Here is an 11530-nt window from a genome sequence, read left to right as displayed (position 1 = left end):
ACTTGAGTGTTCTCTTGTAGATTGTAGTGTTGACTATTGTTAATTGTAGCCCACTCGATTCCTATCAAAAATGAATAGAATTTGTCTGAGTGGCTTGGTTGATTTTGTTTTGGTTTGGTGGGGTGTTTGTTTGTTTGTTTGTTTGTTTGTCTGCAGCTGTTGTGGCCCAGTTCACTTGGGAAGGGTGAAGTTTGCTTGATTTACTCTGAGGGGCGCACAGGAAAAATAACAAAATTCTTGGGAGCTTCAGTATCAAACTTTTACTTCCAAACTTTAGAACATTTAACGTAAAACAAAGTACTTGGCAAATTTTAAAATATAGTCATTTTAGTTAGACAAGCAATAATAAAAAGCATAAAATTATTTGAGAAAATGCATAAAAGAAAAGGAAAAAAAGTGAAAGAAATTATAAGATTATAAAGGTATAAAATCACCACATGTGGATCCAGAAATGAGATCTGATTGTTGAAACTTTGAGGTCTCTTTGTCAAAGCGATATTGCAGTCTTGATCCACCAGGGGTGGGGGAAGCCTTCAGTTTGGAGTGAGAAAAATAGTGGCATTATTTAATACCTAATGTTATTCCTGGATGAAAAAAAAAAATTACAAATTTTAAAGAATGCATGAACAATGACTGTGTTGATAACATCTAACTCTTATTTAGAAATTTACATTCAGAGATGTTTTATTTTGCTAAGGATGTGCAATTTAACTCAATTTTCCAAAGAACACTAGGATTTTGTATAGATGCAATTGTATTTATGTATTTATTGGGGAATGAAACTGATTTTTATAGATTAGGACTTTGGAGCACAAGATAGTGAAGTGTCTTTTCTTAGGTATCAGCAAAGGTAAAAAGAACAATACCATTTGAATAAAGGAACCTGAAAAAGACAAATTATAACAGCAAATGAGCATGGGAACTCACAGGAGCCACCCATTGTACAGAAAGTCTCTGTATGAACTGAGAGTCCATGGGAAAAAAGGTAGTGCCTTTTTTTAAATTTTCTTTTTGTAAGAAAGGGAACAGGCTACTCGGTGTTTATTAAAAGGGAAAGAACACATGCAATCTGACAATATTTGCATTCTGTTTTACTCAACTGTGGTTTTATTGTCCACTATGGAGGTCTGGATTAAATTCATTTTCCATTGATAAAGCCATGTAAACGCTAGAAAACTAGTTTTCTCTGCCCCCCATTCTCCTGCATATGAATTTATATAGAGATATGTCTTTTTTGCTTGTTTACTTATTTTTACTTTTGACTTGACACAACTGTGTAAAAATAGTGTAGTATTTATACTTTTCATTCCTGTAATTAATACACAAGAAAAAAAAAGCATTGAGATAAGTGGAACAGTATAAAATGTTGGCTTAAATGGGATACTTTTAGAAAAAGAAATATTTTGCAAGAATGAAAGACTTTCCATCTAAATTATACCATGTGCTCTAAACTGGTTTAAGCTTTAAAAAGCATGAAAATCACAGAAAAACTGGAAGAAGGGTTTGGCTGGACACAAGAAAAACTCTGCTATGTGCAGGAGGAGCTTTTAGAAGAGCAGTGTCAGGTGAGAATTCTTCAGCTGGACTAGGGCGCAGTGAAAAAACTGATAAAATACTATAGTACTCAGATAATAGCCTTGGTACAATATATGAAATTGAAGCTTAATATTTGAAGTAATGTAAATGAATGTTCCTATCTTATTATTCCACTAGAAAAGGAAATATTATTTAAATAATATTACCTGTAAAATTCACTTTCAGCACAAAATAGTTATTACTGAAAATATTTAGGCAACATAAAAGAAAATTACTTCTTTTAAAACTCTTGTTGGTGGGATTCATCTTGTCTAACTTTAGGTTGCCACTTTAGGTGAAAGTACAGAAGGGAGGTCCCTAAGTTTCCGTTATGGTTGTTGGAGACTTAATCAATTCAGAGAGTGGAATCAAGAGCTGAGCAAACATCGAGCCAGTCAAGTATTAAAAAAGTGTGTTTTCTGACTAGTCTAAAAAAAGTCTTCAGAAAAAGATTCAACCAGGCCTCCACTCAATGCAATGGAAGAATATGTATGAAGTCACACATAATCAACTAAATGCAGATGTAAAAAATTAATGATCTGGTGAGTTTCCTTTTCCCAATAATTCATTAAATGCTACAAATTATTTTATTTATTTGTTTGTTTGTTATTATTAAATGTTTCACAGTCATTAATACAGGTCATTGCTCTGAAAAATAATAGATAAATACAAGGATTTAAAAGGGAGTGATTTATGACAGAGGAAAAAAAAATGAAATAATAATAATCCTGTGTCTCTGTCTTTTATATTTTATATTTAGGGTCATTTTTTCTCTTGTATTTGTGTTTGGTTGGTTGTTGGCAGTGGATTTTTTTTTTAATAGGAAAAAAAGGATGAGCAAATGTGAGACATGAGAAAGTGGGCAAATAGAAAAAATAGTGGAATGACTAATACTCTTTTCCACCTTACTGTTACCATACCAAATACATGTAGATTGATTATTTGCTGTATTATTTCACTAAAGAAGTGAAATTCTGGAGCTTGACTGAATTTTGAACAGAAAGAATATATTAATGTTTATTTAACTGAAATTTGTTGCCACCTGTGTACCAGATGGTTGCAAAATATTTCCACTGAAAATATTTAAACATTTGGAGGCAAAACATAAAAGATAACAGGTTGGGTAAACAAAATATATTTTATTTTTTGAAGGTTTCACTACGTGCAATTGCAGTGGAAATGGTAGTTAAAGAATTACTACACAAAATTTAGACTAATTTTTTCACTTTTTAAATTTTTTTTGCATTACCAGTGTTTGTGATGTATAACCCATCAAGGTACTAAAAAAATTAAAATACAGGAAATTTGTAGTCATTTTCTGTAACGGTGCATTTCAGGGGGGGCCCCCCAAGGCTGTGAGTTCGCTGGTGGCAGCAGGCAGGCAAGGAGACTCCACACGGCTTCTGAGGGTGCTCATTAGATGAGGTTTATTGGGGGTCCTACCCCCGGGAGGCAGCATGGTTTCTGAGGGGGAGGGGGAAAGGGGAGTGAGAGGGGAAAGGGGAGGGGGAGAGAGGAGCTGAGAGAGCACCGGCCAGGAGAGCTGGGGAAGAGAGAGCGAACCATCCCCCAGGCACACTGAACAGGGAGATTCAAAGTGGGTGCAGAATAAGATTGGGCCAATGGGATTACAGACACAGGATACTGCAGAGGAGGATCACAGGCTGGGAATAAACCATACATTTTCAAGGGGTGAGACAGAGCATACCATTTAACTAAAATATAACACCACAGTTTACTTGAGCAAGTATTTCATAATAAGGCGATTTGAGAGAAAAGAAAGATTTAATGAAGAGGTAAATATGCAATGAAAATTCAAATCAAGCAAGTGAAATAGTTAATCATGCTAACACTTGGATTATCAATGTATCATCATGCTAATATTTTATGTATGTGGATAGAGGTAGATTGCCACTGGCAGCAACTGGTGCCATTAAGCTTCCAAATTAGTCAGTTCTCCAGCTAAGTAGCTTGGGAAGGTATGCTGAAGGTTTCATCTTTCTAAAGACTGTATTTATTATCTTTACTTATGTAAAGAGTTCATTAGAAAGATTTTTACATTGAAATATGGTAACTTTTTAGCCTCCTTTAATGCAGTCACGCGTCTTTAACTACCAGACATAAAACTGCTTAATCTGTGGATATTAATGGATTCATATGTCATAAAGCCAGAAGAAACAGTGTAATCAAGTCTCATATGTGACACTATACAGGCCATAGGACTTCAGTGAATTAAGTGGGACATCATGTCTAAGTAAATGTGACTGAAATGGAGCATATTAAAATACAGCATACCTTTTTTTAATACATTCTTGATTTTAAAAAGCCACTGTAACAGAATTTGTGACAATCCTTCATAGGTTCTCTCAATAAATCCAGCTTTTGAAAACATGCAATATGTTGATTCTGTATCATTTTAGCCTGTTACTCAAAATGTCATATGAAACTTAATATAGAACTAAAGTATATTATCTTTTCATCTTAATGAACAGTACCAGAAATCTCTTAAAACCAATACAGCTCATGGTAGGACAAGCTATGTTTACAATACAGAAACAGTAGTTTTTAGTATTTATATTAATATAATTATATTAATCTACATGTGTTCTTTATATCTACAGTCAATGCAAATTAGTATGGATTTATGATATCAGTCCTTCAATAGTTTGAGTGGAATAGATTAGTAAATGCCAGGGCAGAATTATTTGAATCTCACTGTTAGACCCAAAAAAGTATTAACAGAGAATTAGTAGAGCATTATAGTATTAGTTTCTACTTTTTAAAATACCTTTCACAGTTTCTAAGACCATACAGCCTAAAAATGGTCTAGAATTTTTATTTTTAAGAACTCTCCAAAAATTCTTAAGAATTCTACATAGGGAAGTAAAAATCTCTATGTACTTCTGTGACTGTACTAGTTTTTATCCTAAACCAAGTACTGTGAATTCCATTGTTACTTTTGATTTCTTAAATGTCTTCTTTTTTGATGGGGGAGAGATGCAGATGTATGTAATGCCATTGAAAAAATTACAGAATGAATCTTATTTTTATACTAAAATTCTTCTGATTAATTACATCACACTTACTAATTTTTTGTGGGTTTTTTTCTCTAAAGATACTGTTTGTGCACATATGCACGGTGTCATATGAGTTTATCCATGCAAATCAATGTCCATAGTAATGTCTATATACAAGTTGTCACATAAAATTTATAACAACTTTAGGACATGTTTGCACCTCAAAAAAAAACTTGTTCAAGATTCATCTTGCCAGAAGAATTACTAACTTCTAGTTTTGTAATTAATTCCTACTCATGTGTTTGAAATTGATTGAACCAATCAAAAATAGAATCTTTCATAATTTAAAAAATTAGTTTTATAATTAGTTTAGTTTATCTGTGGGGGGGTGTTTTTTAAAATGCTTCAAGGAATACTTTGGCAAGCATAGTTTAGCTTCTCCAATACACTAATTTTCTCTGAAGTTTCTAAGAAGAGCTCAGCTTTTTACCTCCAAATCTAGCTCTAAACCCCATGTTTTTAAAGTATTCACAAAGTTAATTTTAAATGTTCAGAAGTTTGGTAATTTAAAATAGCTTAACTTACCTTGCACCAGATTTTGCTTATCATGTTTTTGAGAGCATTGCTCCATTGCAGATTTCTAAGTCAGTAGCATTAAGATATCAAATGTTTCTAAGCAGATCAAATTACTTATATAGCTCATTTGTTTATTTGTTTGTTTGCTCTTGGCAACAATGATTAACTGGTATAGTGATTATGAGAACAACATTTCACAGTGTTAGTAGTCCATTTGAACTTATAAGTAATTTTCTGTCAACAGTGTTATTAGTAAACTCCTGTGTATATGTTACTCAAAGAAATCCTATAAGTAACTTCAGATTTAAACTGTATGGACTATATCTATCTAAAATAAGCAATATGTATCAAATTATTATTTTGATTTTGTTTCCCTTGAACAAAAAGCTTCTGTCAAAGGTGAAAATATCTTTACTTTTCTAGTGGAATTCCTTTTCATTTCTCTCATTGTTGTGGATTCATAAGTAAGCAATTTCACATTTTATTACAAAATAAGTAGAGGCAGGTGTCTAGAACATGGGGAGAATGGCATACTCAATTTCCTTGTGGCATATATTAAAGTTTTAGGAATATATTTGCCTGGCCTTCTCCTGGATTTAGTCAAACTTCAGCTGTTGGGCAAGTAAGCATTGTATAAACATTTTCTCTGTTGTACCAAAGTTTAACTTCTCTTCATTCAGACTTCATGATTTCTTCATTTTTACATATAGTTGAGTGTTGTTAGCAACCAATATAGGAAGGAAAAACCAAATTGTCAATAAGAAAAGGCAAATAAAGCATGAAAAAGCCAGACATTGAGTTACATATTGTTTTAATACAGAATAAGCAATATCTAATAAAAAAGTTCCATTGTCCTCCTTGTTGGTATTTAGTGTTACTGTTATCCTAACAATAGCTATTAGATTGCAATATTTTTGTTGCTGTAAGACTGTAAGTTTTGCACATCTTCTAACTACTCTATTTTTTGAAATATAGCTTTATCTTTTGAAAAGATAACATACCTTAGTTACACCAGTAAGCTGGCTGCAGCTTAAAATGAATTCTAGTCAAGGTAATATAACTACCTGTACAAAGTGGAATTAAGAGTATATGATCCACTTTTGCTTCATTGCATGCTTAGTATTGTTGGGAAATTTAGATTTATAAAAATGCTTCTGAGTGAGCAGCAAAAAAAAAGAGTCTGACAGTCATGTCTATGAAGACCCTTCCTTTCATTTCTCCTTATTATTCTTTAATAAGAACTATTGCTTGTAAGTCACGTGAGACCGATCTCCAAAATGCATGCCAATGAATAATTTACTCCTGATTTGGTATAATCTCAGGAGTCATTCAGGAAACCCACATGATGTATGCTGCTTAGTAGCAACCTGAATGAGGGGTTTGAGTATATGGGAGTGCATGCTGCTTCTCTGCCATTTCTGCTTACATAAATTTTAACTTCTGTATCTAAAATACTTTTTAAATTATGTTTTCATTTAATTTATTCTTCCCTTAATTCCTGAGTAATTGTTCTCTTTTCCAAGTTAATTTTAGGAAATCTGTAGACAGCTCCATGAAAATGCCTTGCTTCAAATTGGAAATTTCTGGAATTATAGCCATTATGTACTTACAGACACGTGACATTCTATGTGCGATATCAACTCCACAACAATTTATACTTATGTAAAATTGGATATAGACTATTTGAAGTCTTTTATGTTATATCACTTAATGACTTTTATCTTCGAGGTCAAATATAATTGAAAAAATATCTCAGTCTTGCTAATTTGACTTCAAAACACAAAAGGTAAACTACACAATGAAGTAATGTTAACTTGGAGAAAATATTATTATATTATCAGAATTCTATCCTTTTCATATATGAGAAGTTACATTAGTGCTAGAGAAACTAGTTATAAATAAATAACACCCTACATCTTAGAACTTGAGAGAGAAACCATGTAGGCTAGTACCTCTTACCTCTTTCTATGCTGTCAAGGTGTGTACACAATTTCTGTTACACTTATGTATTTAGAAAAAATCACACTTCAGTAAGGTTACAGCTGCTGGAACAGTTTCACAGCCATTGTGAAAAATAAAGAATTGAAGTATACAATTTCTATTTCATTTTTAATCATCCATATTAAATATACTTATAGATGGCAGCCAGATAATATTTTATGGAAGGGAAAAAGCCCTAGGTTTTCAAATACGTCATCCATATGTCTGATTTTTAATTTCCTTTCTTTGAATATGTTTGCCAATAAAATATCAAGTGATTTTGACAAGTCTTTATATTTTTGGGTAATATTAGGTCATGCTTGCAGATGGGGAAGAACAGAGGATGAGAAAATATTCTACATTGAGAAAACATGATGATTTCATGCTATGTGTACTGATGCAGAAAAAAAACCCCAAACTGTCTAGCAAATCCCACAATTGTCTAGCATTCAACTAGGATTTAGATTTAGAATTAGGATTTAGATTAGATTTAGGAAAAGACCTTTAAAAAGAGAAATCGAAGAAATCATGCATATATATACATATAATGTTTATGTACCTTTCCTGCAGAAGAAAATGTGCATTAGTATTCACATTTGACATCCAAGGTATATTGAAATTACTAAAATATTTAATTAGCGGGAGAGAAGGAAATATCATATAGTGATATTTAAGCACCTTTAGATATCCATAAGAAACTGTAAAATTATGATATTTTACAGGAGGTCAGAAATTACAGACTATGACCTTGTGTCTATTTTAGTGTGGAGAATCTGTTGAGTCATCAAATAACGAGTAAATGGAACTCCTGCAAAAAGGATCAGTTAAGATACACTGAGATTTGCTGCATGCAATGCTTCACTCTTTTCTTCAAATAAATGTATTTTAAGGACTGAGTTTTATGAAGAATTATTAAAAAGGCTGCAAGGGGCCATTTTATGAGTATACGTATATGTATATATAATATAGCATGAAGAATCGTGAATTCCTTTGAAAAAGAATATCCGGGATTTAAAAGGACATAGGTTTTTGGGAAGATAACCGTATGTTCATAGAGTCATAGAATCAGAGAATGGTTTGAGTTGGAAGAGACCTTAAAGATCACTTACTTCCAACCCCCTGTCATGGACAGGGACACTTTCCATTAGACAGGTTGCTCCAAGCTGTGCCCAACCTGTCCTTCAACCTTCTTAGGGATAGGGCAACCACAACTTCTGTGGGCAACCTGTTCCAGTGCTTCACCACCTGCACAGTAAGGAATTTTCCTTTAATGCCTAATCTAAACCTACTCTATTTCAGTTTGAAGCCTTTCCCCCATATTCTGTAAATACATGTCCTTGTAAAATGTCCTTCTCCATTTTTTTTGTAGGTCCCCATTAGGTACTGGAAGGCCACAATTAGGTCACCCTGAAGCCTATTCTTTTCCTGTCTGAACAAACCCAAGACTCTCAGTCTTTCTTCACAGGAGCATGCTTCCTTTCCTCTAATCCTCCTGGTGGTCCTCCTCTGGACTGGCACCAACAGGAGGTCAATGTTCTTCCTGTGCTATATGTGCTATAAGTTGACAAGGTAATGCTTTTTTCATCCTATAGCACTGTGTAATCATTTTACATTAAATGTTGCACATAGTTATGAATAAAAGTCTTTTCAGTATCACTGCTGACTTGATATTTAATATAAACTGCAAGTAGGAAAAAGCAGAGAATTCATAAAGTCATTGCTATTGACCCTTTAGAGAGAGAGAGAGAGAGTGAGAAAGAGAGAGAGATATAGAAAGGCAGAGGAGTAGAAGATGATTACCTGTTTAGTAAAATAAAAGGTTCAAATGTTTTTGATACAAAATGCATTCTCATTGAATGCCCAGCAATCCTACAGGTTTTTCCTCTACATAATTGCTATGTTTTCTTCTCAGTTTTCCATGATTCTTTCTTTTCCTCTTTTAGAACAACTTGTGAGGTTTGAGTATTTAGTTTCAGATTTCCAGTGTTTCCAACTTTCCCAGTTCCAACTGTCTTACATCTTTCTGGCTAGTGTGTCAGGGTGAAAATTCTCTGAGGCTTTTGTACTACAAGGGAAGAGTATCATGGCGTGGTGTTAAATTTGGGTTATTGTCCCCATTCTGAACATGCTATGTATAAAGAGTCTATCTATCCTTGTAGCCATCCATACTGAATGACAGTATGAAAGCAGGGATAAAAAAAGGAGCTTTTTACTTTTTACTGAGCCATTCACAATTTTGCCTACCAAATTTAGCAGGCACTAATCATGTTTTGAAATAAATTCAAAATTTTATGGTAGGTCTGAAGGTCACAAGACATCTTCTGTTCTTTTCTGGAGCAATCAGTCAAAGGAAAGTCTTTGTCAGTGCTCCTGAATCAGTAGAAACAAAAGACATTACATGTTTCTTAAGAGGTTCATAAAAATGTCTATCCTATAATATCATGTTCTACATTATACTAATAGTTTAGCTACAGATTTGCAGCAAACATTTGTCTTTTGTTCAACACTTTTAATCAATTTAATTTCTCTGTTCTGTTTTCTTTTTTGCACTTCTCTTCATGCAATCTTCCTCTCCAAATCTTTCCTGAGATTTTTCCTTGTCTTCCTTACTTCAGCAGGTCTACCATGGATTTGTACTTCTCAGTGTGTTTAATAACTTATTTGAAGATATGGCAATGTTAAAGTGTAGTACAGAAAGACTTGAGTTACATTTTTACTGAATTAATTACTCCATTTCTAACTGAAGCCTATACAGAATATTTTCAGTTCAGTAGTAACTGTAATTCATAACTCACACCCTCTGGAAAAGAAAAAAATGTATGGGGAAAGTTCTTGAATTTTTTTTTGTGTTTCAACCACTATCCTGTGACTGCAACCCAAACAATTGGATTTAAACCTTAGCGAAGTATCCCCCAGTGCTACATTAGAGACATTCTTTTATCTGTAATGTTGATGAACCTAAAAATTAATGTTAGGAATTCTCTGATTTTTATTCAAGCAGTTTGGTTTTTAGGCTGATGGCTCACATCTGTGCGAAGGAAATAGTTTCACCACCTGCAACATCTTTGTAAGTGAAGGAAGAAATCTCTTGTTGTCTGTTGTAACCAAAGATGCCAGAATTCCTGCACAATAACACAACCTTTGTTCTTTTCTTCTCAAGCTCTGCTTCTTGCTGTGCACATATAAATTTTATCTCCTCTTCTCAGCACTAGAAGGCTCAGACACTGAATTATGTGTGAAAATGAATAAATTGATTTTATACTACATTCCCATAACAGAAATAAGGGCACTGGGAACTCTAGGACACACACAAAAAAGATTTCCAGAGGCTTTCCAAGTCTCACTATAGCTAAGTTTCTATGTAGCTTTTAGACACTGTATTTAAAGGGTTTGAAAATAAGTTTGCTACTGATGTTGACTTTTCCATATTAGAAGAAAGTACTATGTATGTTTGACATAATTCTAATGATAGAAAAACTTATTTCTTCTTTCTGTTATTGGAAATTGTGTTTCCATTCTTTCATTTGTGTGACAGCTGTAGAGCATATTTTATCTTTAATTACTTTCAAGGGAAAGAGGTGAGCTATTTGCTCAGTTTCAGGTTTTGATATTTGAGTGTTAGAGGAAATGAAGAACCATGAGTAGAATAATTTACTTTACTCCTATTTACAAAATCCTATCTTTTTTTTTTCAAAACTTATTACTTTTTTCTGTGATTAAGTGTTCATTATTAAAGAAAATATGTTTTAAATTGCTAAAACTAATTACAGAAACATTCTGCAAATATGGTTAAGCATCAAATAACTTTCCAATGACATTCTGATATTCTTGACATTCTGATATTGGTTATTCTTTTGTTTCTGGAGGACTTGTGTTCAGTCTGGATGTTTTATTTATTGTCTTGAAATATATTTATCGTTACAATAGTCTAAACTGAGATAAAATCCCCTTGATTTAGATTTTGAATAATAACTGGTTTGTTAAAAAAAAGGACTTGCTGACTGGCTTGACTAATTTATTATTTTTTCCCTTAAGATTGTCATAGAAACTCAGCTGCGCTATCGATCTGTAGCTGGGATTTGGGACAGATTCCATTTTGCCACAGAGGAAAGTATAAACCCATGCTGTAATGTAGTCTTAATGAAGACTCTTTTAATCATTTCTCTGTATGGTCGAAGTTCTTTTGATGTTGTTGATTTTTAGGTACTAGCTCTCCACTAAGCTGTGGGGCTTGGCACTAAGGGACAGAATTGCCATCCTTTCCTTGTTTAGTAGAAGGATGTACTTGACAGGACATAATGAATCCCTGATTTATTTGGAAAATGTAGTTCTTGTCCTGTCTCACCTGCTTTGGCATTAAAGTGTATGAGCCTATCTATTCT

Source organism: Anomalospiza imberbis, chromosome 1 (genome assembly GCF_031753505.1).
Source record: "Anomalospiza imberbis isolate Cuckoo-Finch-1a 21T00152 chromosome 1, ASM3175350v1, whole genome shotgun sequence".
In the NCBI taxonomy this organism is placed as follows: Eukaryota; Metazoa; Chordata; class Aves; order Passeriformes; family Viduidae; genus Anomalospiza; species Anomalospiza imberbis.
This window is presented reverse-complemented; position numbering follows the sequence as displayed.